General features: G+C 46.6%; 1 protein-coding gene across 6 annotated transcripts in view; it reads right to left on the bottom strand.

Moving 5' to 3' along the window:
- Snx10 (sorting nexin 10) overlaps positions 1 to 25088 on the bottom strand; it is a 65572-nt gene that overhangs the window by 34582 nt on the left and 5902 nt on the right. Inside the window, exon 1 of one of the 6 annotated variants that reach the window (XM_052719981.1) lies at positions 14996 to 15090. The exons of 4 other annotated variants lie outside the window; for them this stretch is intronic. The gene's annotated coding sequence lies outside the window, so the exon portion shown is untranslated. Of the gene's footprint in view, positions 1 to 10991; positions 11090 to 14995; positions 15091 to 25088 lie in introns of those variants that run through there. One more of the 6 variants, XM_052719980.1, reaches the window with a different exon arrangement.

Genomic DNA, 25088 nt, shown 5'->3' with positions numbered 1-25088 from the left:
ACGATTTTTAAAAGCTCTAAAGTACATTTAAATACTTAATCTTTTCTATTAACAGAAGCTCAAAGACACCAGATATCACAGCTGTCCCTTTAAAACTCAAGATTCGGGGCTAGAGAGTCAGCTCAGCAAGTAAGAGCACTGGCTGCTCTTCCAGCCAACCTAGGTTTGATACCCAGCTCACACCTGGTGGCTCACAACCATCTGTAACACCAGTTCCGTGATATCTGACACCCTCTTCTGGTTTCTTCAGGCACCAGGCACACATGTGGTACACAGACATACATGCAGGCAAAAATTCATACACGGAAAACAATTTTAAGAGAATAAAAATAAAGATTGGATGATAATATCCACTACTGCCAGGGATCATTAGAAATGGAGATTAAACAACATCAGTAGGAATATGAGCTATGTCAACACCATGAAAAATATCGAGGCCCAAGCTGGGCGTGGTGATATGTTATCCCAACACTAAGAAGTCTGAGACAGGAGGATCATGAGTTCAGGGACCGTCTGAACTACAGAATAAGACCATGTCTTAAAAAAATTCTAAAAAGACAATTCAACCTTATGTTTCAAACGTATTTGTAAATTGTTTATATTCCTTAACTCAGAAAATTCAACCCAAACAGCTCAGTGTAGTTTGTGCCGAGTATTTGCACACCGGCAGACCTCCCCAAAGTGCTCTGCCTTCAAGGCCCATCCCAGCTTTGGGGAAGCCATGGCAGGAAGAATGAGGCAAGCTCAAGCCAGCCTGTGTTACAGTGTGAGACTGTATCTCAGAAAAATAAACAGCCAGGCCTGGTGGTGCACGCCTTTAACGCCAGCACTGAGAAGGCAGAGGCAGGCAGATCTCTGAGTTCGAGGCCAGTCTGGTCTACATAGCAAGTTCTAGGCCAACCAAGGATACACAGTAAGCCCGTGCCTCAAAAACAGATTGGGGCTGGAAAAATGGCTCAGTGATGGCTCCATTCCCAGCACCCACATGGTGGCTCACAATCATCTATAACTGTTCCAGTGAATCCAATGCCCTCTTTTGGACTGTGTGCTCAAGACATGCACACAGTGCACACACATGCACACAGGCAAAACATTCATACACATAAAATAAAATAAATAAATCTTTTAAAATTAAAAATAAATACAGGGGTGAGAAAGATGTCTTAACAGATTAAAGGTGCTCACTGCCAAGTATGACAACCTAAACTCAATCCCCTGAACTGACATGGTAAGAGAACCAACTCCCTCAAGTACTCCCATGATCAACAAAACACACACACACACACACACACACACACACACACACACACACACACACACAATGAAGATGTAGCCCAGTGGCATAGCATTTGCCTAACATGAATGAAAGGCTGTAGGCTCAACCACTATTACCACACACACAAAAAAAGGAAGAGAATGAGAATATAAAACAGAATGTTTGGACCAACCAGGCCGTGCTATTAATGACTTCTGCAGAGTATATGTTTGTTTCTTTTCTTATTTACTTAAAAATGGATCTTATGTGACCAAATAAGTGATGGTCACTTCTGGGTAGCGGAATTACGACTATTCTAAATTTCTTTCTTTTCTGCATTTTCCCCAGAAGATAAAGATGAAATTGTTACTTTTGTTGAGACATGCCTGGCTTCTTGTTTTGTTTAAGACAAGGTCTTGCCCATCACCTAGGCTAGCCACAAACTCACAGCATACCGCCTCAGCCTCCTGGGTTCCCAGACTGCAAGTATCCTGGGGATGGAACTTGGGGGCTTTGTGTATACTAGGCCAGCACTTTACCAACTGAGGCACATCCCCAGCCCTGTATTTGTTACTTTTAAAATGGTAAACTCAGGCTGGGCAGTGGTAGCCAGGTGGGTCTCTGAGTTCTACAGAGTGAGTTCCAGGACAGCAAGGGCTACACAGAGAAACCCTGTCTCAAAACAAAACAAAACAAAACAAAAAAGGTACCCAGGAATCAGAGGTAAGTGGATCTCTCAAGGCCAGCCTGGTTTACTCAGAGTTCTAGGCCAGTCAGGGCTACAGAATCAACCACCACCACCCCAAAAAGAAATAAATAAAAAATATCTAATGAGGCTGGCCAATTGTACACACACACACACACACACACACATATACACACACACACACACACACACACACACACACACACACACACAAACTAAGTCAGCTTCACTTTTCTGTGCTCTGCTTCCCCATAAAATGCTCAGCTACTTTTCTAATTTAGTTTTAAAGTTCCATGGTCCTCTTAGGTTCATGCTCTCGAGGACACTAGATACTTCATAGTTTTCTGAGGAGTTTTCTCACCTGCTGGCTCTGCCCTGGGCACTGCCCTGGACACGTCTGTGGCAGGGCAGGCACTCTCCCACACCTCCCAGGGTTCTCAGAGAGCCGGGTCCTGTCCAGAGCTGCACTACCCTAACACCACTTCTGTGACCGTCCCTAAGTATGGGTTGCAACATCAAGGATGAGTGTTGGACTCCAGAGAGGCCAACCCACAGGCTGGGCTGCCTCAGGTACCACCCCATATTTAGGTAATGACCGCTCCCTCCCTGCATCTGAGCCAGGAAACCCTGGAGCACCACTCAGGAGCTCTTCGGAACTGCGCTGGAAAGTGGTTAAAGACAACTGGAGAGATAAGGATGTCCCGGCTAAAGGGCTCAGAGGTGAACTGGAAAAAGATGTAGAGAAAAGGTTTCCGAGCTGAACAAAGCCTGTCACCACACCAGTGCTGAGTCATCCCTCAGCCAGTGTGCCTGCCTGTGGGGGGCGCTGGGGCTGAGGCAGGGACTTGCACGTGTTAAGCTAGCACCCCACAATTCTGTCGGAGTCACTGTTCTGTTGCTGTGAACAGACACCATGACCAAGGCAATTTATAAAGAAAGCACAGGCTGGGCAGTGTGGTGGCGCACACCTTTAATCCCTGCGCTCAGGGGATAGAGGCGGGTGGATCTCTGTGAGTTCAAGACTAGCCTGGTCAACAGAGCTACACAGAGAAACCTGTCTCAAAACAAAACAAAACGAGAGGGAGGGAGGGAGAGGGAGGGAGGGAGGGAGAGAGAGAGAGAGAGAGAGAGAGAGAGAGAGAGAGAGAGAGAGAGAGAGAGAGAGAAGAAAGAAAACACAAACAGGGACTGGAGGCTAGCTTACAGTTCCAGACAGCTCGTCTTTGGTCATCAAGGTGGAGGGCAAGGTGACAGACGCTGGAGCAATGACTAAGACCTTACATCCTCTCAGCAAGAGGACACAGGAGCAAGACAGGGCCTGGTGTGGGTTCTTGAAACCTCAAAGCCCACCCCCAATGACACTCCTCCTCCAACAAAGCCACACTTCCTCATCTTCCCTAAACAGCCCACTGACTTGGAACCAAACAATCAAATATATGAGCCTATGGGGGCCATTTTTGTTTAAGCCACCACAAACTTTTACAGGTTATGTGAATGAAAATCAACAAAACCACTCATGTTCAAATCTCTACCATATGTGCGAGAAGTTAAATTTATGGTGCTAAACATGACCAAATCGGGGTTTAAAATTAAGGAACAAAAAAAAATTAACTTCAGGATTATTCTGACAACATCCTGGAACTGTGTGCAGAACTGCATGCTGAGTGTTGGGCCTGACCCCCTTCCATCCTCACACTAGGAAACACACCACTGGGGGCTGGAGACATGGCTCAGCAGTTTTCCAGAGGACTCCAGTTCGATTCCCAGCACCCCCATGGCAGCTCACAACTGTCTGCAACTTCAAGATCTGACACCTTCACACAGACATACATGCAGGCAAAACACCAAGGCACATAAAATAAAAATAAATTAGTTTAAAAAAAAAAAAAGAAAAGACACCATTCAGTACATTGGGGGAACAAACCAATATGGGGGAGGGGTGAAAGAAAGAGAACAGGAAGAGCAGAGGAAAGGCAGGGTGGCCGCCACCAGAGCAGGTGTGCAGACACGAGGATGCTCTAACGGGAGCCGTAGTATCCCTGCTCAGAAACGGCCCTCACCTCTCAGATCAAAAAGTACTACTTCCCTGCAGGGCAGTGGTGGTGCACACCTTGAATCCCAGCACTCAGGAGGCAGAGCCAGACGGATCTCTGTGAGTTCGAGCCCAACCTGGTCTACAGAGTGAGATCCAGGACAGGCTCCAAAACTACCCAGAGAAACCCTGTCTCAAAAAACCAAAAAAGAAAAAAGAAAAAGAAAAAGTACTACTTCTACCTTCCCCAGGTCTTCTTTGATGCTAACAAGGCTCCCTTCGTTAATGACCTATTTGAGCTACATTTGTTTATTTCTGTTTTAGAACAGCTGGTAACCGCAGCTGTGGTAGTGCATGCCTGTAATAGTGATTCAGGAGGCTGAGGCAGAAGGATGCCACACAGTCCCAGCTAGCCTGGACTAGTAAGACAAAATAAACTCAAAAATAGGCAAGTAAATAAAAAGAGGGGTAACTGATGGTGGGGCATCTGGGGTTCTCTAGAGGACAAGTCCCTGCCAAAGGATTGTTTTGTTTTAAGATAGGGTCTCACCTGGTGTGGAGGCATATACTTACAATCTCAGTGCTTGGGAGGCAGAGGCAGTGATTAATAACAAGTCCTAGACAAGCGTGGATTTCATGAGACACCCCCCACCCAAAAAAAAAAAAAAAAAACCCCACATACTATCAGAACTGTTAAATTTCAAAGCCAGGACTAAAGGTGCCTATCTAACATATCACAGCAGACCTGGCCTCCAGGTTCTCCCAGCATCCTTCAGTCCCTACTTGTTACAGAGTATGGCTGACATACCCTCCCTCTACCTGAACTCTTCAGCCCAGGGGCTGGGCTGCCCTTCCCCCAGGGCCTCTTCCCTTACTAATCCAGATGGTTTGGTTACCTACCCTTTTTGTACCTTTGGCCTTCTGGCTGCTGCACTTGGTCCCCCCCTCCCCCCTCTCCCTTCCCCTCCTCCTCCTCTCCCCACAGAGCCTTCTTGTGGAATAGAATATTTAACTATGGAAAGATACGTTGCATTTGTTTGTTTAACTGCAGAATAATTGTTTAACTATGTAAAGATGTGCTGCATTTGTTTATGCTGCATTTGCTTAACTATGTAAAGATGTGTTGCTGTCTCACCTTGCCTACCTAAGGCACCTGATTGGTCTAATAGAAAGCTGAACAGCCAATAGCTAGGCAGAGGAGGGATAGGCAGGGCTGGTGGGCAGAGAGAAAAGGGGAGCCAGCCAGCCCGAGGATAGACAGACAGACAGACAGAGAAAGCAGGAAAGCAGGATGGACAGTATGTAGACGGGGTAAATGAGCCTGGGGCAGCATACAGATTAGCAGAAATAGTTTAAGTTAAAAAGCTAGCTAGAAACAAGCCTAAGCTGAGGCTGTGCATTCATAATTAATAATAAGTCTCCGTGTCATGGTTTGGGGGCTGGCAGTTCAAGAAAGCCTGCTACATAGCCCAGCTCAGTCTGGTCATGTCCACTCTGGACTCACCCAGATGTCCCTGTGCCTGCCTCAACCTATGCCCTCCCATGTAACTATGATAAACTTTCTCCTCCACCATACCTAGGAGCAGTCATGTCCTTTCCTTTTTATTTATTTCTTTCATCCAAGAACTAAAAGACAAAACCCTGTAAAAAATAAAGGAATCTCAACATTTGGAAGATGATGTAGGAGGACCTAGAGTTCAAAGTCAGCCTCAGCTACATGAGACACTGTTGCAACAGCCTGTCCTTGCCCCCACAAAACAGAAAACTAAAGGCAATCTAAATAAGTTGAAAATGTCCTGTGTCTGTGGATGAGAAAACATCAAGATAAGCAGCTGCCCATCTGCAGATGGATGCACTCACTAATCCCAGATCTTTCTTTGACTGACTTTCTGAGCTGAGTGTGGTTGCACACCTATAATCCTAGCATTTAAGAGTCTGAGGAAGACAGGGCGAGGTGATGCACACCTTTAATCCCAACACTGGGGAGGCAGAGGCAGGTAGATCTCTGAGTTCATGGCCAGCCTGGTCCACAAAGTGAGTTTCAGGACAGCCAGGACTACACAGGGAGACCCTGTCTCGAAAAACAAAACAAAACAACAAAGAAAAATCTATTCAAAAAGTCTAGGGATGTCGTTCAGTGGTAGGGTGTTTGCCTAGCAAGCATAAGACTCTCGGTTTAATGCCCAGTGTATTAAAATTTTAAATCTCCTATTAAAAAAAAAAAGGAGCCGGGCGGTGGTGGCGCACGCCTTTAATCCCAGCACTCGGGAGGCAGAGCCAGGCGGATCTCTGTGAGTTCAAGGCCAGCCTGGTCTCCAAAGAGAGTTCCAGGAAAGGCACAAAGCTACACAGAGAAACCCTGTCTTGAAAAACCAAAAAAAAAAAAAAAGGAGTAAATTCCCATGGCCTTAGATTTAGCAAATGATTTTCAGATAAGGTAGCAACAATGTAAACAACAAAAAACAATTAAACCAGACTTCATGAAGAGTGTTTTGAAATGCAAACTTGGCTGGGTAGCAAAAGTCTGTGATCCCAGCAAGTGAGGAGGCTGAGGCAGGAGGAGGCCAAGTCCAAGACCAGTCAGGGTATCCATCAAGGATGAGCTCCTATCTCAAAACCAAAAAGATGGAACCATCACAGTCACCACCTGACCACAGTGCTGTGGGAGCCAAAAAAAGCTTCCTAGTGAGATCGGAGCTTGCTTTACACAGCAGGGCTGCATTGGGGGATGGCTTGACCATATGCATGGTTACCAGGTGTCTGAGATGGTCTGTACTTGGCTGTGCTGGGGGAGATCTTTTGCTCCACCCCTTGGCATTCCTTTAAAAGCCCTTTAGTAGAGACAGAAGGGGCTGGTGGGTTTTGACCCAGGCCCTCCTGAGGCTATCCTGTGTTTCTAACTGTCTCTCTCCTCTATATTTCTATCTACAAATTCCTCATTTCTCCCTGTTCAAGAGTACTCTGGGGGGAAAAGTGGGGGCAGGCCCCTCACACCTTCCGAATGACTCTTACAGTCTTACACATACCTACCTGGTGTGCAATGTCCCCTGAACTAGTAGGAAGGGTTGGGATCACTCTAAGGGCTGTTTTCTTAACTTATGAAAGACCGCTAATAGAATCCACACCGAAAGTAAATACAGGGACTTCTTACAAGACCTAAAAACCCAACTCTGTAAAGGGTTACAGTGATCCAAGCAAGATTCCTAGAAACTCTGAAATTCCTTCCTTCCTCAATCCTGTGGGTCCTCCAACTCCAGACATCCTTCAGTGCCTGTCACAGCCACGCCTGCCCTCTGTGCCACCAGCCACTTGTCCCCTGCATACAGATCTGAATGAATCTTACCATTAACCGAGTCTACAACCTCCTCCACAGACTGTGGGGTAGACATCTGCTCCTCACCCCTTGGCACGTACTTTCATTAGTTTCAGTTTTAGAAGACTAATCATATTTGTAACAATGCAATTACTTTCTAATATATTTTATACTTGGGGGGGGGGCGCAGGCACAAGCACCACAGTGCGCATGTGTAAGTCAGAGGACAAGCTCCAGAAGCTGGCTCTTTCCTTCCATCACATAGTACCTAGAGATCTAATACGGATAGTCCCACTTGACAGTAAGCGCCTTAACCCAGTAAGCCATCTTAGGAGCCCCTAATCTTATTTACACACACACACACACACACACACACACAGACTTGGTTTCACGTGTAACCTAAATGTGTCTTCTAAATGCCTCACTGCTGGCAAGCTATGGACAAGTCAGATATAAACCTGCATTTGGCAAATTTTTGTAAGGAATATAAGTCAAAAGAGAGAACCAGAAGTTAGCCTTTAACCGTACTTTGGGAAAAGAGGACAATCAAATGTGTGTGTCCCCACCCCACCCTCTCCCCCACACACACACCAGCTGGACTAAACTCATCTTCTGGGGCCAGTGTCTCCACTGCTTTTCAAGGTACCAAAGAAACAAAGGCAGGCAGAAAACAACCTGTCTTTTTTGAGACAGGATTTCTACAGCTTTAGCTGGCCTGAAACTCCTACGTAGCCCAGGAGAGCCACCCCTTCTGACTCAGCCTCTCAAGTGCTGGGATTATAGGTTCGGGCCACTGAAGGGACTCTGGCCAGCTCAAGCATGGTGAGCATGGCTCTGGCAAGCCTTGTCCTTCTCCCCCACACCCTCTACCTTGATAAAAAAAAAAAAAAAACTATTAGATTACATTCCAGAATAGCCGCCAAGGCCTATTCCCTTACTTGGCCACTTCCTCCTCCTGACGACTACTCCCACCAGGGTCCAGCTATCAAAGTATTGAAGTCCATCATTCAAAAGCCCCCTTTGGCTCACCTAATTAACATGCCCAATTAAAATTAAACACCTCATCCTAACACAGGGTTTCCCCCTTTACTTTTATAAACCGCCACTTTCCCATGGGCCATGTCTGTCTCCTCTCTATGCAGAGGCAGTCCTTGGTCCCTCGGGGACAAACACTCCTGTCCCCTTTCCCTTGTCCCCTTCCCCTTCTCCCTCATCCTCTATCTCTTCTACTGCCACATCCTCGCCCATCCTAACACAGACCTCCTCTTCCTCTTCTCTTAACAATGACACCCACAAGGTCACTGGCTGCTGTTTTTCTGCCTGAGTCACAGAGCAGCCACTGTAACTTTTCTTCCCGCTTAATAAAGGATCTCTCGGTGAAAACAGGTGTTTGGGTGTGGTTTGTGCCTAATCTGGGGTCTGGGAGGGAGCCCCCCCCACACCGTGGGGTCGGGAAGGGAGCACCCCCCTCCATTCAGGAGTCCCCTTCAGTCACCACACCTGATTTAGAACAAGCTATCCTAGATGGCACTCAGGACCATAAGTCAGGGTTGTTTTTTTTTTAATTAAATTTTGTTTATTTATTGTGTATGTGAGCATGTGTGTGGTGACATGTGTGGACGGGCATGTGTGGGTGACATGGGTGAACAGGCATGTGTGGGGGGGACATGTGTGGACAGGCATGTGGGGGGGGGACATGTGTGGACGGGCATGTGTATGGGTGACATGTGTGGATGGGCATGTGTGTGGGTGACATGGGTGGACGGGCATGTATGGGGGTGACATGGGTGGACGGGCATGTATGGGGGTGACATGGGTGGACAGGCATGTGGGGGGTGACATGTGTGGACAGGCATGTGTGGGGGTGACATGGGTGGACAGGACAGGACATGACACCAGTGGGAGAAGTGTAGTGAAGCCCAGCACTCAGGAGCAGAGTGGCTTTCTGAGCTCAAGGCCAGCCTGGTCTACAGAAAGAGTTCTAGGACAGCCTGGGCTACACAGAGCAACCCTGTCTCAAGGACAGGCAGGCAGACAGGCAAGGATGGGGGGGGGCAAAAAGGGGGGGCGGACAATCCAGCCTGGGAATCTTTTTCATAGGAAGCTGATCTGGTGATCTCATGAGCAATCCCAAGTGCGGTGACTATCAAAACGCCTGGGCAACGGGGGCTGGAGAGATGGCTCAGAGGTTAAGAGCACTGACTGCTCTTCCAGAGGTCCTGAGTTCAATTCCCAGCAACCACAAGGTGGCTCACAACCATCTATAATGAGATCTGGTGCCCTCTTCTGGCCTGCAGGCATACATGCAGATAGAACACTGTATACACAATTTAAAAAAAAAAAAAAGATCAGCAAAACGCCTGGGCAAACAAATGGAGGAGGGAAACCGAGGCTCTCTTCTGGAACAGAGTGAGCTGGCAATGGTTCTAGGACCACTGCAGCTGAGGCAGGGTCTGGGTTAGCAAGGGTGTCAGTGAATCAGCCAGATTCTCTAGAGGCACAGAACTGCTAGGAGATACATAGATACATAGATATAGATATAATTATTTAATATACATAGATATTAAATTGGCTGTGGTACAGCTAGTCCATCAATGGCTGTCCCAATGGAAAGTTCAAGAATCCAAGTTGTTCAGTCTGGTGTCTCAGCTGGTCTTCCGCCTAAGACAGAATCCCAAAGAAGTAGGCTCTAAAGTTAGTGAAGGAATGGACTTGCCAGTGAGAGAGAGAGCAAGCCGGCAGAGAGAGAGAGAGAGAGAGAGAGAGAGAGAGAGAGAGAGAGAGAGAGAGAGAGAGAGAGATTCATTAATATAGCTTGCCAACGGATTAAAGGTGGATCTTCCCACTTCCAAAGATACAGATTAAAAATATATCTTCCCACTTCAAATGGAGAATTTTAAAAATTCTCTCACAGGTGTACCCAGCCTCTTGGGTTTTAGTTAACTCCAGATGTAATTAAGTTGACAACCAAGAATAGTCATCACAGTCACCTTGACAAATTTGTGGAGGTAAAGCATGGGGGAGTCGTCACCCTGAAGGAATACCTCTGCCTGGACACAGGGTCAGAGCTCTGTGCTAAAGTAGATGGTACCTCACATGGGCCACCTTCACAGAAGGCAGGGTCACCGACTGCAGTCGGGAGCTCAACAACCCGGACCAAAATCACATGTCCAGGAGAGAGTCCTTCAGAAGCCAGCCCAGGACACAAAGCTGCTCCCAGGGCATGCTCACTGCAGCCCTGTTTTTCGTTTGAGTTTTGTTTTGGTTTTGGTTTTTGGGTTAGTTGGTTGGTTGGTCGGTTTGGTTTCATTTGGTTTTTGTTCTGGTTTTTTTAAGAGGCAGTGAGTTTTAACCCTGTGCCTTGTACATGCTAGTGCTCCACCACTGAGCTCCATCCCCATCCATTCACGTTTATAACCAACAAAACTGAGATAACTGAAATGCCCACTAGTAAGGAAACAACAGTGTAAAGTCCAACACATTTGTGGTAAATCCAGTAGTCTGGAAAGAGGCAACTGAGTAAATGCTGAGCCAGGGAGACACCGTGGTACAGGGAGTGGAAAGCGCAGCCCACCCACCGACGTGAAGTGTAATTCCCTGACATAAGAACACACATGCAGTCATTCTGCACACTGCCCAGCTGCACCCACTGAATTTCTATCCTGTTTAATTAAGTCTTATTTACCTTTGAGGACAGGCTGCCTGTGGGCCAGAAGTCCTCTTCACATAGGCTGGCCAATATTTGTCGGATCTAAGATGGCTGCCGGAGTGACCACCTCTCACCTTATCATAACCCTGTGCATGCTAAATGACACACGGTGCTGTGGGAGCTGACAGGCGCCATGATAACAACTGCAAAGATCCAGGAAAGGCACAAAAGGAGGATGAGGAGCCCAAAGTTCCAGAAACCCTCCACCCATCCCCAGGAGAGAAACGCTGCTCCTTCCCTTCCTTAGCCACTTCCTCCCATCATTGCCCACCAAGGATGGAGAGGCCGCTGTATGAGCTTTTAGCCCATTTCCCCCATTCTTAGCCAAGAGTAAATGTCTCCTTCACTGCTCAGATGGTGTTACAGGTTACGCAATCCGGAGACAGGAAGGGAAGAAGACTCAGTTGTGGGAGGAGACTCATAACATGATATATACTTAGATCCTTACATATGCAAAGATGAAAATGTATACATACAGAAGGATGTATGCCAATGTAAACAGAACCGGGGAATTATACACTCCTAGAGTAACCAAACTTTAAAAAACCAACATTACTTTTGTAAGTTAAAAATGTACTTATGTAGGGGTTGGAGAGATGGCTCGGTGCTTAAAAACACTTGACGCTGGCTGTCCCAGAAGACCCAGGTTTGATCCCAGCACTCAAATGGCGGGTCACAGTTATCTCTTAAGTCCAGTTCCAGGGGAATCCAATGCCCTCTTCTGGCATCTGTGGGTACTGCATGCACATAGTGCATAGACATACACACAGTCAAAATACTCAAAACACATAAAATAAAAATAAGTAAAATCTCAAAAGAAAAAAAGAAGGTTCTAGTAAAACTAACATAAAATACCCACAAGAATAAAAGCAGCTGCCATTTACAGCCATTGGTCACGCTGTGTGCACACTGCACACACTGTACTGTGTACATTACACACACTGTCTCCCTCACGTCTCACAACCTGCCTGTTCTGCAGACAAAGACGAAAGCTCAGAGGTGAGGTGACTTGTTCAAGGTCATCAATCCGTCCCAGAAGCCAACCCCTCTGTCACAGGTTATCACGATGCAGTCTTAAGGTGCTGGCTACGCTCACTAACCCAGGGGAGCTGAGCCTAACTTCCTCGTACCAGGTATGGGCCAACAAGATGGCGCCAAAGGTAAGGGGACTTGTCACCAACCCTGCTGACCTGGGTTCAATCTCCAGAAGAGAACCAGCTCCGACCAGTTGTGTTCTGACCTCCACACACAAAGAAATAAAATGTACTTTTGTTGTTGTTGTTGTTGTTGTTGTTGTTGTTGGAGACAGGGTCTTTCTGTGTAGCCATGGCTGTCCTGGAACTCACTTTGTAGACCAGGCTGGCCTCAGACTCACAGAGATCCACCTGCCTCTACCGGCACCCTGCCTATAAAATGCAATTCTTTTTAATTCTGTGATACATTTCCTTTGTATAACCTTTCTTGGAAGATCTGATCACAATATTTTTAGCCTTATCTGGCAAACACTGAATTACAATCTGCCTCCCAGTAAACTGTGAAGTCCAAATAGCACAGCTACCCTCTGTCCTTGTTTACTTGGGATCTCTGGTCTCTACCTTAACAGCACAGACTGGATTCCCTGTCACATTACACTGACAAAATGGTAGTGACCAAACAATGCCCAGAAGTCACCCAAGAGCTTAGGGCACCACACTAACAAAGCATAGGGTGCCCGGTGTTCGCCCATGGGTTGGTACTGCAAAGCCAGATCTCTGAGCATATACCTCACAGCACTCCTGACTGTGAATCAAAAAGTCTGAGGTCTTGGCCGAGCAGTAGTGGCACATGCCTTTAATCCCAGCACTCGGGAGGCAGAGACAGGTGGATCTCTGTGAGTTCGAGGCCAGCCTGGTCTACAGAGCTAGTTCCAGGACAGCCAGGGCTACACAGAGAAACCCTGTCTGAACACACACACACACCCCAAAAGTCCGAGGTCTACTCATCCGCCTAGACTCCTGCTAAGTGGCCTTGGACCACCCGCTTCACCTCGGCTTGTCTGGTAGCCTTACTTATAAAACAAGAGCTGACAGCAGAACCTGCTTCTATGGTTATTGAGCAATAAACAAATTAACGCAAGGAGAACACCTCAGACTAAAGTCTCCCTATTAAGACACACATACAATTACCGCTAACGGCTGTTATTAGGTCTTGAAAAACACGGAACCACAGGCTGAAAGGGCTGAGGGGCCAGTGTTTGCTTTTCGTCTGGCCACTTAATACATATTAATACGTTTAAAAGATGATGTAATTGCACCAATGAACCATGCTTCCCAGCAGTAATCCTGGGATGCTGGACAATCCTGGGTTACTTTGAGTTCTGAAGACACGTAACTCTAGTTCAATTTACTTAACCTAGCCGGGAGTCCCCATGCATCATCTGCTCAAGGAAACAGGTTCAATTTGTTTACCAAGGTACAATGCTAAATATACTGATATAAATATCAGAATCTCAAATTTGACAGCTTCAGTTCCACACATGCAAGAGAAAATATCCATGTTATATAGTTGATTTCCTAACAAAAACAAAAACTCATTTGATTTGTTATCCCTATTAGCTATCGTGGAACTAAGATACTGCCAAGTATGTTGTACTTTAAAAAGTTATAAAAAGGGGTTGGGGAGGTTAAGAGCACACATTGCTCTTACAGCGGCCCCTGTTTATTCACAGCGCCCACACTGGCTGGCTCACAGCAATGGCCTGGAACTCCAGCTCCTAGAGTCTGGCCCCTGGCCCCCTCAGGAACTCACAAATGCAGACCTACACAATCATTCTACGTAGCCCTAGCCAGCCTGGAAATGGATATGTAGCCCAGGCTGGCCTCGAACTTGTACTGATCCTCCTGCCTCTGCCTCCCAAGTGCTGGGATTATAAGTGTGAGCCACCAGGCTTGGCTCTAGGCTAGACTCCTGAATATTCCCACACGTACACCATGATTGACTCTTCATCAACCCAATGAACACTTTTCTTTGAAGTGCTCTTTTAATCTCTTCTGGTTAACTCTTCTCATATATGGAGTCTTAATATTTGCCTCTTTTCCCTGCTACTTCAATCTGATACTCCCTCCCTCCCCTGGTCTCTTTCTTCTTAAAATGCTTTCAGCAGAGGCCAATGAAGCGCACGGGCTTTGCCTCTGACAGCAGCCTGTGAAAGTGAAAGCAGCCGAGACTATCGGAAACTTCAGAGCCAAAAAAAAAAAAAACCCTCAGTTTTCCCTTCCAGGATCTGAACCGAGTTCCCGACACCCAGGTCAGTGGTTTACTGCTACCTGTGACTACAGCTTCAAGGGAGACAGAGGCTGTCTGCTGGCCTCCACAGGCACTGCCACACAGGAGGCATACAGTCACACAGAGACATATAAATAAATTAAACACAAATCTTTAGCCGGGCAGTAGTGGCATGCACTTTTAATCCCAGCACTCAGGAGGCAGAGGCAGACGGATCTCAGTGAGTTCAAGGCCAGCCTGGTCTACAGAGTGAGTTCTAGAACAGCCAGGACTACACAGAGAAACTCTTGTCTCAAAAAAAAAAAAAAAACAAAAACAAAAACAAAAAAAAACCCACTTTAAAAAAGAAAGAAAGAAATGTATACTATTGGGCAAAAGAGATGACTCAATGGTTTAGGAGCATTTGATGCTCTTCTGGAACACCTGAATTTGGTTCCTAGTGCCCACACCAGTAGCTCACAACTGCCTGTAACTCCAGTTCCAAAGGATCGTCTGAGGGTGCCTGCACCCGTGTGCAGGTATCCACACAAATAATTCAAAGTAAAATAAATCCTCTTCTTTTCATCATTATTAAATCTCAGCACTTACTCACAACAGGTGGACATATCAAGGAAGTTGCCCAAGGTTTTCAGACCAATGTTTGAAAACAAGCCTCACAGAATCACCACAGTCACTCAATCACAAACCAAACACACTCAACAAGTCAAGGTACCAACCTGTTAAAACGACGGACTTTGAAAATGCATCCTCAGAAACAAGCCACTTCTGTCTAATAAAGCAAAAGGGAATAGAGTTCGAAGAAGAAAGCTGTATTTCTACCTCTCCGGAGTTCTTAGGGGCTCTGGGTTTGCCCATCAGTCTGATGACAGACTGGACATCCCAGGGTATTTTGTTCTTACAAAGCGGACCCGCCAGAGCCTCAGGAGGAAGTAGGCGGAGACAAGCAGGGGGTAGGGCTTGTTAGGCGAGCGATTAGGCAAAACCATGTCCGGCCCGCTGGTTTCATTTGCCTGACTAATGGTTTAACTCTTTGTTGGCAAGTGTCCTACTCCTCTGAACGTTCTTCTCACACCACTGCAGCTCCTCAGGCTCTCTCTCCTCCACTGGCTAAACATGCAAAGTGAGGGGAGTCAAGTTCCCCGACACAGAAACTGTTACAGGCAAAGGGGAGCAATGGCCTTGGGGCAAAGACGTTCTTATGACGTCAAATACGTCTTCATAGTCCACAATATCATACCTAAGGCTAAAAAAGTCTTAAGAAGATAATCTCTTCCACATTTAAAAAAAATGGCAGGGCAGTGGTGGCACACGCCTTTAATCCTAGCACTTGGGAGGCAGAGGCAGGCGGATCTCTGTGAGTTCGAGGCCAGCTTCCTCTACATAATCAAAAATTCATAGTCAAGATTTGGGCAGGTGGTGCATGCTTGCCATCCCAGAACTTGGGATGTGGAAGCAAGAAGCGCTGGAGTTCAAGGATCTCTTAGCTATAAAGTTCAAGGCCAGCCTGGGCCACATGAAATCCTCTGTCAAAGCAAACAAGGGGCTAGAGAGACGGACAGTAGTTAGAGCACTGACTGCTCTTCCAGAGGACCTGGGTTCAATTCCCAGCACCTACATGGCAGCTCACAACCATCTGTAACTCCAGTTCAGAGGATCTGACATCCTCCTCTGGCCTCTGAGAGCACCAGGCACACACTGTGGCACACAGACATACATGCAGGCAAAACACACACACACAAAATAAAAATAAGTGTGTCTTAAAAAAAAAAAAAAAAGACACCATATGCTGAGCAGTGTTCTAACTGGCCTTAAAAGGAAGATTAAGAATGGGAAATACAGCCGGGCGGTGGTGGCGCATGCCTTTAATCCCAGCACTGGGGAGGCAGAGCCAGGCGGATCTCTGTGAGTTCGAGGCCAACCTGGACTACCAAGCGAGTTCCAGGAAAAGGCGCAAAGCTACACAGAGAAACCCTGTCTCGAAAAAAAAAAAAGAATGGGAAATACAAGTACCCCCATAATGCTGCAAACCAATCTCACCCAATTTAATGACTTCCAACAGCATCGATTCCTCATTACGGTTTTGTAAGTCAGTGTTAAGACATGGGTCTCTCCAGGCTAAAATCAAGATGTCCACTAGGGTACCACAAGGCCTGAGGTTACTTCTCCTCTGTCCACAGTCAGGAAAGCCTGTCAACTTTGAAGGACTCATCCAGAATAAGACCATGAAAATGGCTCACTTGCTACAAAATCCTGTGAACTCGGCAATGCAAGAGTCTTCCATGGATTACTGGTTTCGAAGGTATGAAGGGTTCAGAGAGAGTAGCTGAGGCTTGGCACCTTGTGACAGGGTCAGTGTCCTGCAGAGAGGGCCTGAGGGGCTATTGGTGAAGGTCAATCTCCAGTTGCTATGGAGATCCCAGGATATCGGGAGATGCTATGACCTAGGAGAACTGTAGAAATGGAATGGAGATGGCCTAAGGGACAGCTTTTGGGGGCTGTGGATGGCAGAGCTGGAGAGGCAGGGCTGCCTAAGCCCTTTGGAACACAAAGGATTACAAGCCTCAGATGCCAGGCACTGAGCTCCGAGATTTGGATCCACACTGCTAGATTTTGGTTTTGCTTTGCTGTGTCTGTTCTTATGTCCTGGTTCTTGCCATCCTGGCATGTCCATATAGCATGTTCACAATCACACAATAATAATTTGTATTTTTTTTTTTATCAAGTTCTCTAGCCAGGCATGTGGTGTACACCTTTAATCTCAGCACTTGGAAAATGGAAGCAGGTGGATCTTTATGAGCTCTAGGCCAGCCTGGGTCTAAAGAGCAAGTTCCAGGCCAGCCAGAGCTACACAGTGAGACCCTGTCTCAAAAAGAGAGAGAGAGAAAGAGAGAGAGAGAGAAATTAAGTTCCTTAACATAGCCACAGCCTATAAAATCCTTTTTTCCAAGCAAGTAAGTAAACCAATTCACAGATTTCAGGGATGAAAACTTACCTGTGATCTTTTTTTTTTTTTTTTCTAACCTTTGAAGGCTGAGCCTTGGTCCCTCTCAGCAGAGAAAGCTGCAGCACAGGAGACGCTCTGGACACTGTGCAATTCAGGTAAAGCACCAGTCTGTCCATCAACTACCCTTCAATTTCGCTCTTACAGCCTCTTATTCTAACACACTTAGGGGATGGTGAGATGGCTCAGCAGTCAGACACACATGCTGCGGCTCTTGCTGAGGACCCGAGTTCAGTTCCCAGCACCCATGTAAAGCGACTCACAGCTACCTTTCACTCCAGATTCAAAGGGGACCTGATGCTTCTCTCTGTGGGCACCCCCAAACACATACATGCATGTGGTGTGCATGTGTTTGCATACATACACACGCATTTTTCAAAACAAAGATTTATCTATTTAAATGCTGTGAGATGTCTTTCTGTACGCTGTGAATATGTGTTGCTCTGATTGGCTGGTAAATAAAGTTGCTTGGCCAATGGTGAGGCAGAATAAGGTGAGGCGGTACATTCCAACTGGAGAGAGAGGAGAAGAAAGGAGAGTGGGGAGACACCAGCCCACCGCCCAAGGAGCAACAACATGCCAGCAGACCGGTAATACCACAGCCACATGGCAACATAGAGATTAATAGAAATGGGTTGAGTTAAGTTGTAAGAGCTAGTTAACAAGAAGTCTGACCCATAGGCAATACAGTTTGTAAATAATACAAACCTCTGTGTGTTTACTTGGGACTAAGTGGCTGTGGGACGTGGGTGGGAGAGATTCTTCCTGACCACAGGGCCGAGTCGGCAACATTTAATGTATGAGTGATTTGCCTACGTGCATGTCCGTGCACCACATGCATGTCTCATACCTGCAGAGGTCAGAAGGCATCAGATCCGCTGGAACTGGACAGCTATGCGTCAGCATGTGAGTGTTTGGAACTGAAACTATCCTCTGCAAGGACAGCAGGTGACCCATCTCTCCAGCTCCCACACACACATTTTTTAAAGTAATAAAAATATTTTTAATTTAACACATTTGGAAATGTGAAGAATATGAGTACAAAATGAAAACTCCCCCCACCCCAACCCTCCGGTCCTTTGAGCATTCTTCTTGAGACACTTTGTGCAGATGTGACTATATAGACATTTATTCCATATCCTTCCTTTCCTGCAAATGGTAACAACTCACACATCTTCCTATGCCTCATTCTTTATACTTAACCGTGTGGCCTGCACCCAGCTATCCACGGAACGCTCTCCTTTTTCGCAGCTGCATACTACTCCACCATGAAGATGTACTGTTGCTCATTTTCACCAGCCACCCACTCATACACTCTTGTGCTGTTACCAACAGTGCTCAGTGAAAACCTTCATGAGTACAGCTGAGAAATAAATGTCTACAAGCAGAATTTCTCAGTTCATAAGGTCAGGTGAACTATTAACTATGACAGATATGTACCCCTGCAGAGAATTCACAGTTGAGTGAGTTGTTTTCCCAAATCTTTCCTAATATGATAAATCCCCACATTTTCCCAGGTCTGCGTAAGTGACTTGATTTAATTGCATTTATTTGTACGTGTGCTCGCCCATGGAGGTCAGAGAACAGCTTATGAGAGTCAGCGCTCTCCTTCCATCCTGTGGCTCCCGGAGACTGAACTCGGGTCTTCAGGCTTGATGGCAAGCACCTTTACCTGCTGAGCCAGCCTGCCAGCTCTATTTAATGAGATTTAACTGGGGTGTTTTTTTTTGGGGGGGGGTCTTCTAAATAAGTGCAAGGCCAAGGTCCTTCCATGCACTTATGAACGACTAATTTCTTTTGCATGAATTGTTTATATCCTTTAACCATTTTTGTTTGGGGTATTTTTGAGACAGGACAGGACAATGATTCTCCTGCCTCAGCCTCTCCATTTGTTCTTTTCTTGGCCAATTTACAGGTTTTCCTATTTTTTAGGAAAACTGATTCTTAATGACATGAATTACAATACGTTTTTCTGGTTTGTTGGGTTTTGTCAGTTCTGGTGGTTGCTTCACTAATTTTTTTTTTTTTTTTTTTTTTTTTAGTAATGAGTTTTATTTATCATTCTGTTCCTATGGTGCCCACCACACAGAGAAAGGCCATTTCTGTCCTAAATTTACAAGGACTATTTCCCTTTGAGTTTCCTAGAGAGAACCCAGCCATGAACAATGAAGCATCACCATGGTCACAAACTATAGCCTCACCCTAATGTGCTCCCAGACATACTGTATGGAGACAAATCAATACTGCTCATAGAGCATGTACGTGGTTATTCAAGCAGGCTGTGCAAGGCTTGTGTGTCCCGGGGCAAAAGAAGTGTGGTGCACACACAAACCTTGAATGCCAATTCTTCTCTCTGGTTGTATATGACCTCTCTTACCAAACACACGGCACCCCCAAGCACTAGACTCTAGGGAGCAGTCGAAGGTAAGAGGCATCCAAATCCCAAATACCCAAGCCCCACACTGGAACAGCCCCACCATGTACCTCATGCCTCTCAAGTGAATCTATGATGGGGAAAACTGTGCCAACCCCATTCCAGAAGATAGGTCTTACCTGTGTGAGCCCTGTAAGCCACACCCCTCAGAGTTCCCCAGGTACGTCTACCTCTGAACTCTTCTGCACACACAACAGGCCATTTCCACCGCCCAACTCATTCCTCAACCAAAAGCCTTTTGTGCTTCCTATTCCCTTCATATCCCCGCTCCAGCTCCTTCACCCCACTCACCACAATGGCTCCTTCCTACCCTTCAGGTAGGTCTCTCTACCTCCGCAGAGAGGCAATGCTCCATTTTTTTTAACCTTATCCTTATTGCAGTTGGTATTGTTTTAACCATTCATTTATTTCTGGGTTTATTATCTGTCATCTCAAAAGTCCCCAGAGGTCAGGGGCCTTGTCCAAATCATTTATGCTTTAAAACCCAGCATTCACTTAGCAGGGTGCCTGGCAGCGAGTCAGTACTCAATAAATAATGGGTACATTAAACTTGACTGAATGAGTTCCAGAAAATTCCCTCCGTTTTCTGCATCATCAAGTTTCTGAAAAGCTCAACTGTGGGGGGCCCAAAACAGCTTGACCCCCCAGCTGCCATGACAAGCTTAGAGGCCCAGACACAGCTTCTGGCTGGCAACACCTGGACCCAGGAAAAGCCAGAGCTGACCCCACCCAGGGAGGGCCAGCATCTAAGGGGAAATACCTGACATTCCAAACATTCCCTATACCCCTAGACAAATGTCCTGAACCCTGGAAATCCCCTCACCCCAACTTCTGCTATGATTAAAAAAAAAAAAAAAACCTACCTGGGCTCTGGGCTCTCTGGGCTCTCTGCTCTCACTACTGTGTTGGACAGATAGAGAGTCCAAGCTCAGAACAAAGGCTCTTTGCTTTTACATACGGGATTTGGTCTCTGTAGTGGTCTTTTGGGGGGGTCACCGCGACCTGGGCATAACACCAACCACCTGTGATGGAAAGGTGGACATGAGAACAGTAGCCTCTTATTCCAGCCCACCTCTCTCCATCATGGTTAACCCTTCATCACATGATGAAAAAAAGCATTTTCCCAGCTCTGGCCACAGCTAATAATCTAAAGAACATGAGGATTTCACTGTCTCCAAGTTCTTGATTCCACTGGACTGTGGAAGATGAGCTGGTTAATGAGAATGTTAACAGCCAGGTGGTGGTGGCACATGCCTTTATTATTTAGAGCCAGGCGGATCTCTGTGAGTTCAAGGCCAGCATGGTCTACAGAGCAGAAATTCCAGGACAGGCACCAAAACTACACAGAGAAACCCTGTCTTGAAAACAAAACAAAACAAAAAAGAATAATGTTAACATTTTGCCCTAAAAATTCAAAAGGGAAGTGCTCACAAGGCCCTACCTCTCCCTGAGGATTGAGAGGCAGTTAATGATTGATGAGCATGGTGATTTGAATGAAAATGGCCCCCACAGCCTCACATATTTGCATGCTTTGTCCTAGACAAAGAACTGTTTGGAAGGATTAAGAGGTGTGGTCTTGGAGTAGGTATGACCTTGTTGGGGGAGGTGTGTCACTGGGGGTGGGCTCTGAGGTTTCAAAAGCCCAAACCTAGTCTCTCTTTCTGTCCTTCTGTCTGTCTCTGTCTCTGTTTCTTTCTCGCCCCCACCCTCTGTTAGCTGCAGATCAGGATAAAGTACTTCTCCAGCACCGTGCCTGCCTGTGTACCACCACGCTCCCTGCCATGATGACAATGGACTGACCCCCTGAAACTGTAAGCCAGCCCCCAGTTAAATGCTTTCTTTCCTAAGAGTTTCCTTGGGCATGGTGTCTCTTCCAGTGATGGAACACTAGCCAAGGCAATGGGGGAAAGAGAGACGTTTTTCTCAACACTCTAGTCCACTGGTAAAGTGTTCATATTCCTGTAAACAGCCCCACCCCTGTGGTCCTGTAATGCAACCCATTAAGTAGAAGAGGGACTGGTTTGGAAAGAGAAAGGAAATCACCAGGAGGGGACAAGAGACGTTTGTGGAGGAGAATATGATCAAAATATAATACATAACAAACCCTTTCATCATGCATACTTCACATACGCTAACAAGACATCTTTTAAAAAGAAAAAAAGTGGGTGGCTGAAGATGTATCTCAGTTGGCAAGTGGATCTCTGTAAGTTGAAGGTCAGCCTAGTCTACACATAGAGAGACTCTGTTCAAGGACAGCCAGGGCTACACAATAGAGAGACCCTGCTTCAAAAAAAAAAAAAAAAAAAAAAAAAAAAGAGGGAGAGAAGAAAAGGCATGAGCCAACTACCTAGGCCTTGATACTGGCAGAGGACAAGCAGGAAAAACAGGACCAGCATGGGACTTTTAAGGCACGAGGCAGCTGGCAAGATGGCTTGAGAGTAAAGGCACTTGCCATGCAAGCCTAGTGACCTGGGTTCAAACCGGAACCCACATAAGGGTGAAAGAAGAAAACAGACTCCACTATGGCACCGGAGATTGGAGTTTTATCCTGTTATAAGGCAGGGCCCCAGGTCTGACACCCCATCCACAATTTCAATGCTTATGCCCTTACCTAACTGCAGACACCTGCACATGCATACCCCTATAACTGGCTCCCAACTGGTTTTCTGGGTTTTTTTTTTTTTAGTTTGGGTTCCAGCTGGCTATGGTGGAATAATCTTTTTGTACACTGTGAAGATGTGTCTTTGCAAAGGTACCTTCTGATTGGTTTTTTTGTTTTTTTGTTTTTTTTTTTTGGTTTTTCGAGACAGGGTTTCTCTGTGTAGCTTTGCGCCTTTCCTGGAACTCACTTTGAAGACCAGGCTGGCCTCTGAACTCACAGAGATCCGCCTGGCTCTGCCTCCCGAGTGCTGGGATTAAAGGCGTGCACCACCACCGCCCAGCCTGATTGGTTTAATAAAGAGCTGAACGGTCAATAGCTAGGCAGGAAGAGGTTAGGTGGGACTTCTGGGCAGAGAGAGAGGAAGAGGAGATGAATCTAGGCATGAGAGAGACACCAGAGGACGTGGAGAGGAAACAGGAGGTGCAAGATAGAAGAGAGCTAAAAAGCCACATAGCAAAACGGAGGTGAATAGAAATGGGTTAATTTAAGCTATAAGAGCTAGTGGGACAAGCCTAAACTATAGGCCGAGCTTTCATAATCAATAAGTCTCTGTGTCATGATTTGGGGGCTGGCAGTCAAAAAAAAAAAGCCTGCTATAGCAGGCTGCAAACTCACCATACGGGCAAGGATGTCCTTGAACTCCTGCTCAAGTGCCAGGATCACAGGTGTGCGATCCTGAGTCCAGTTTGGTTGCTCATACCCTCTAACAGAACGTCAACACGGAGCTTCAGGTCACACAGACATGCTGTGATACTATACCCTCTAACACAACATTAACACGGAGCTTCGGTCACACAGACATGCTGTGATACCTCATGGCAAGTTCAAGTGCTGCTTCCCCTACATCTTCCGCTCAGTTTTGCTGAGAGCCTAAACCCTAAGAAATAAAGACCACTGGGGGCGGGGAGGTGGGGGTGGGCCTGGGAGGAGTTAAGTAAGGGGAGGAGCTGAGGGGTGAATGGGATCCAAATACATAGAATGAATTCTCAAAGAATTAATCAAAATAATAAAAACTTTTACAAAAGGAAACAAAGGCCACTAAGCAACAGGAAGAGCTTGGACAGAGGGCACAATGGAGAAGGGGTCAGATGACTCACAGACCAGTGACTGGAAGAAGGCTGGGGTCACAGGCAGGGTGAGGATGAGGCAGAGGTCAGAAAGAGACTGAGCTCAAGAACAGGCTGGCACAATGTAGGGCACCCACCATTCCTGTTTGGGGCTAAGACTGGGAAGGGTACCGGTATGAGGGTTAGAGAAAGAGCCACCCAAAGCTCTGCCTCACACTGAGACCCTCTCCTCAAAAAGGGAGAGGTGGGGCTGGATGTGGTGGCTCACACCTGGGATACCGGCTCTTGGCAAGCTAAGGAAGGATTCCTCAAATTCAAGGGCAGCCTGAATTCCAGGACATCCTGGGCTACTGACGGAGACACTGTCTCAAAAGCACGAAAGGGAAACAAAAAGTACAAGTATTGGGACACACGGGCAATCACCACCTTCTACACAGACTCGGAGAACTGGTGCTGGACAGGTTTTCAATCAGGAATTACACGTGACCTACTTAATCAAATTCTAACTACCCAACAGAATACTGCTCCAGCTGTGGAGAACGGACAGGTAAGGAGGAAGGGTTGCCTGGTGAGCAAGGGGATCACCTTGTGAGCAAGCCAAGTACCTCTACACTCAGCCAAGGGCACAGCAAATGGGGGCTTAGGGGACGGTAAAGGCGTTCACTGCCAAACTGACTATGCATTCACATTCTGCCCTTGGCCAAGGGAAATCGTTTAATACCTCTGTGCCTCAGTTTCCTTACCTATAAAACGGGCCAACTGTGTACTTCATAGATCTACTGTAATGAGTCAACGAGAAGATATGGAGGCTGGTGCCTGGCACTCATATGCCGGCTCCCGTCACAGCTTGGTCCTTTAAAAACAATTTTCCTTCAAATATCCTCCATGCCACATAACAATGTTTAGGGGACAGAACGTTTCCAACATATATGTTCTGCGGTTCACCTGCAAGTGAGAAGCCCACATCGTGGCCATTGCCTTCAAGGGTCAGATCACTAACTCTTAGACATCCAAGGCCTGGATCAAGAAGTCAAAGGTAAGACACATAGAAAGTCCTTCTAGAAGGAGGTGAAATGTCAAGAGTTATTATTCCTAACTCCATTTTTGGCAGAAACACTAAAGTAATCTGAGGTCATCTGACATGTGTCTGTCTACAGACTCAGCTCTGCCAAGTTCTCAGAACAGGGAGGTCACAGTTTTTCAGTTTTCCACCATTGCTCAACCACCAGAGATGAGCTGAACATAAAGTGAGTGATGGCCAGGACCCTGATTCCAATCCTAACACTGATTTCCCAGCGTACGGAACATGGCTGTGGGCTGGAGAAGGGTCTGATCACGGCTAGGCAAACAGATGAAAACACTACACGTTAGTCATTCCCTGAGACCCACATTCCAGTCTGCCAACCCAAGTAGATCCCCAGCCTTCACACGCAGCAGGATCAGCGTACCTCCCCCACCTCCTCCAATGTGACTCTACGCTCCGCCAGGAAGAGATCATTACTGAATCCTAGCACCATATAGAACCCCTGGTATGTCTGTGACTTCAAGGAGTATGAGTTCCCCACACACACAGTCATGTTCTGCCCTGTCCACTGACCATATAAGCTTGTACTCACAGAAGAGGAACCGGGGGATGGCAAGATGA

Source organism: Peromyscus californicus, unplaced genomic scaffold (assembly GCF_007827085.1).
Source record: "Peromyscus californicus insignis strain IS unplaced genomic scaffold, ASM782708v3 Scaffold_6__1_contigs__length_162567912, whole genome shotgun sequence".
Classification (NCBI taxonomy): Eukaryota; Metazoa; Chordata; class Mammalia; order Rodentia; family Cricetidae; genus Peromyscus; species Peromyscus californicus.
The sequence above is the reverse complement of the archived record's forward strand: the minus strand, read 5'-3'. Positions and strand labels throughout refer to the sequence as shown.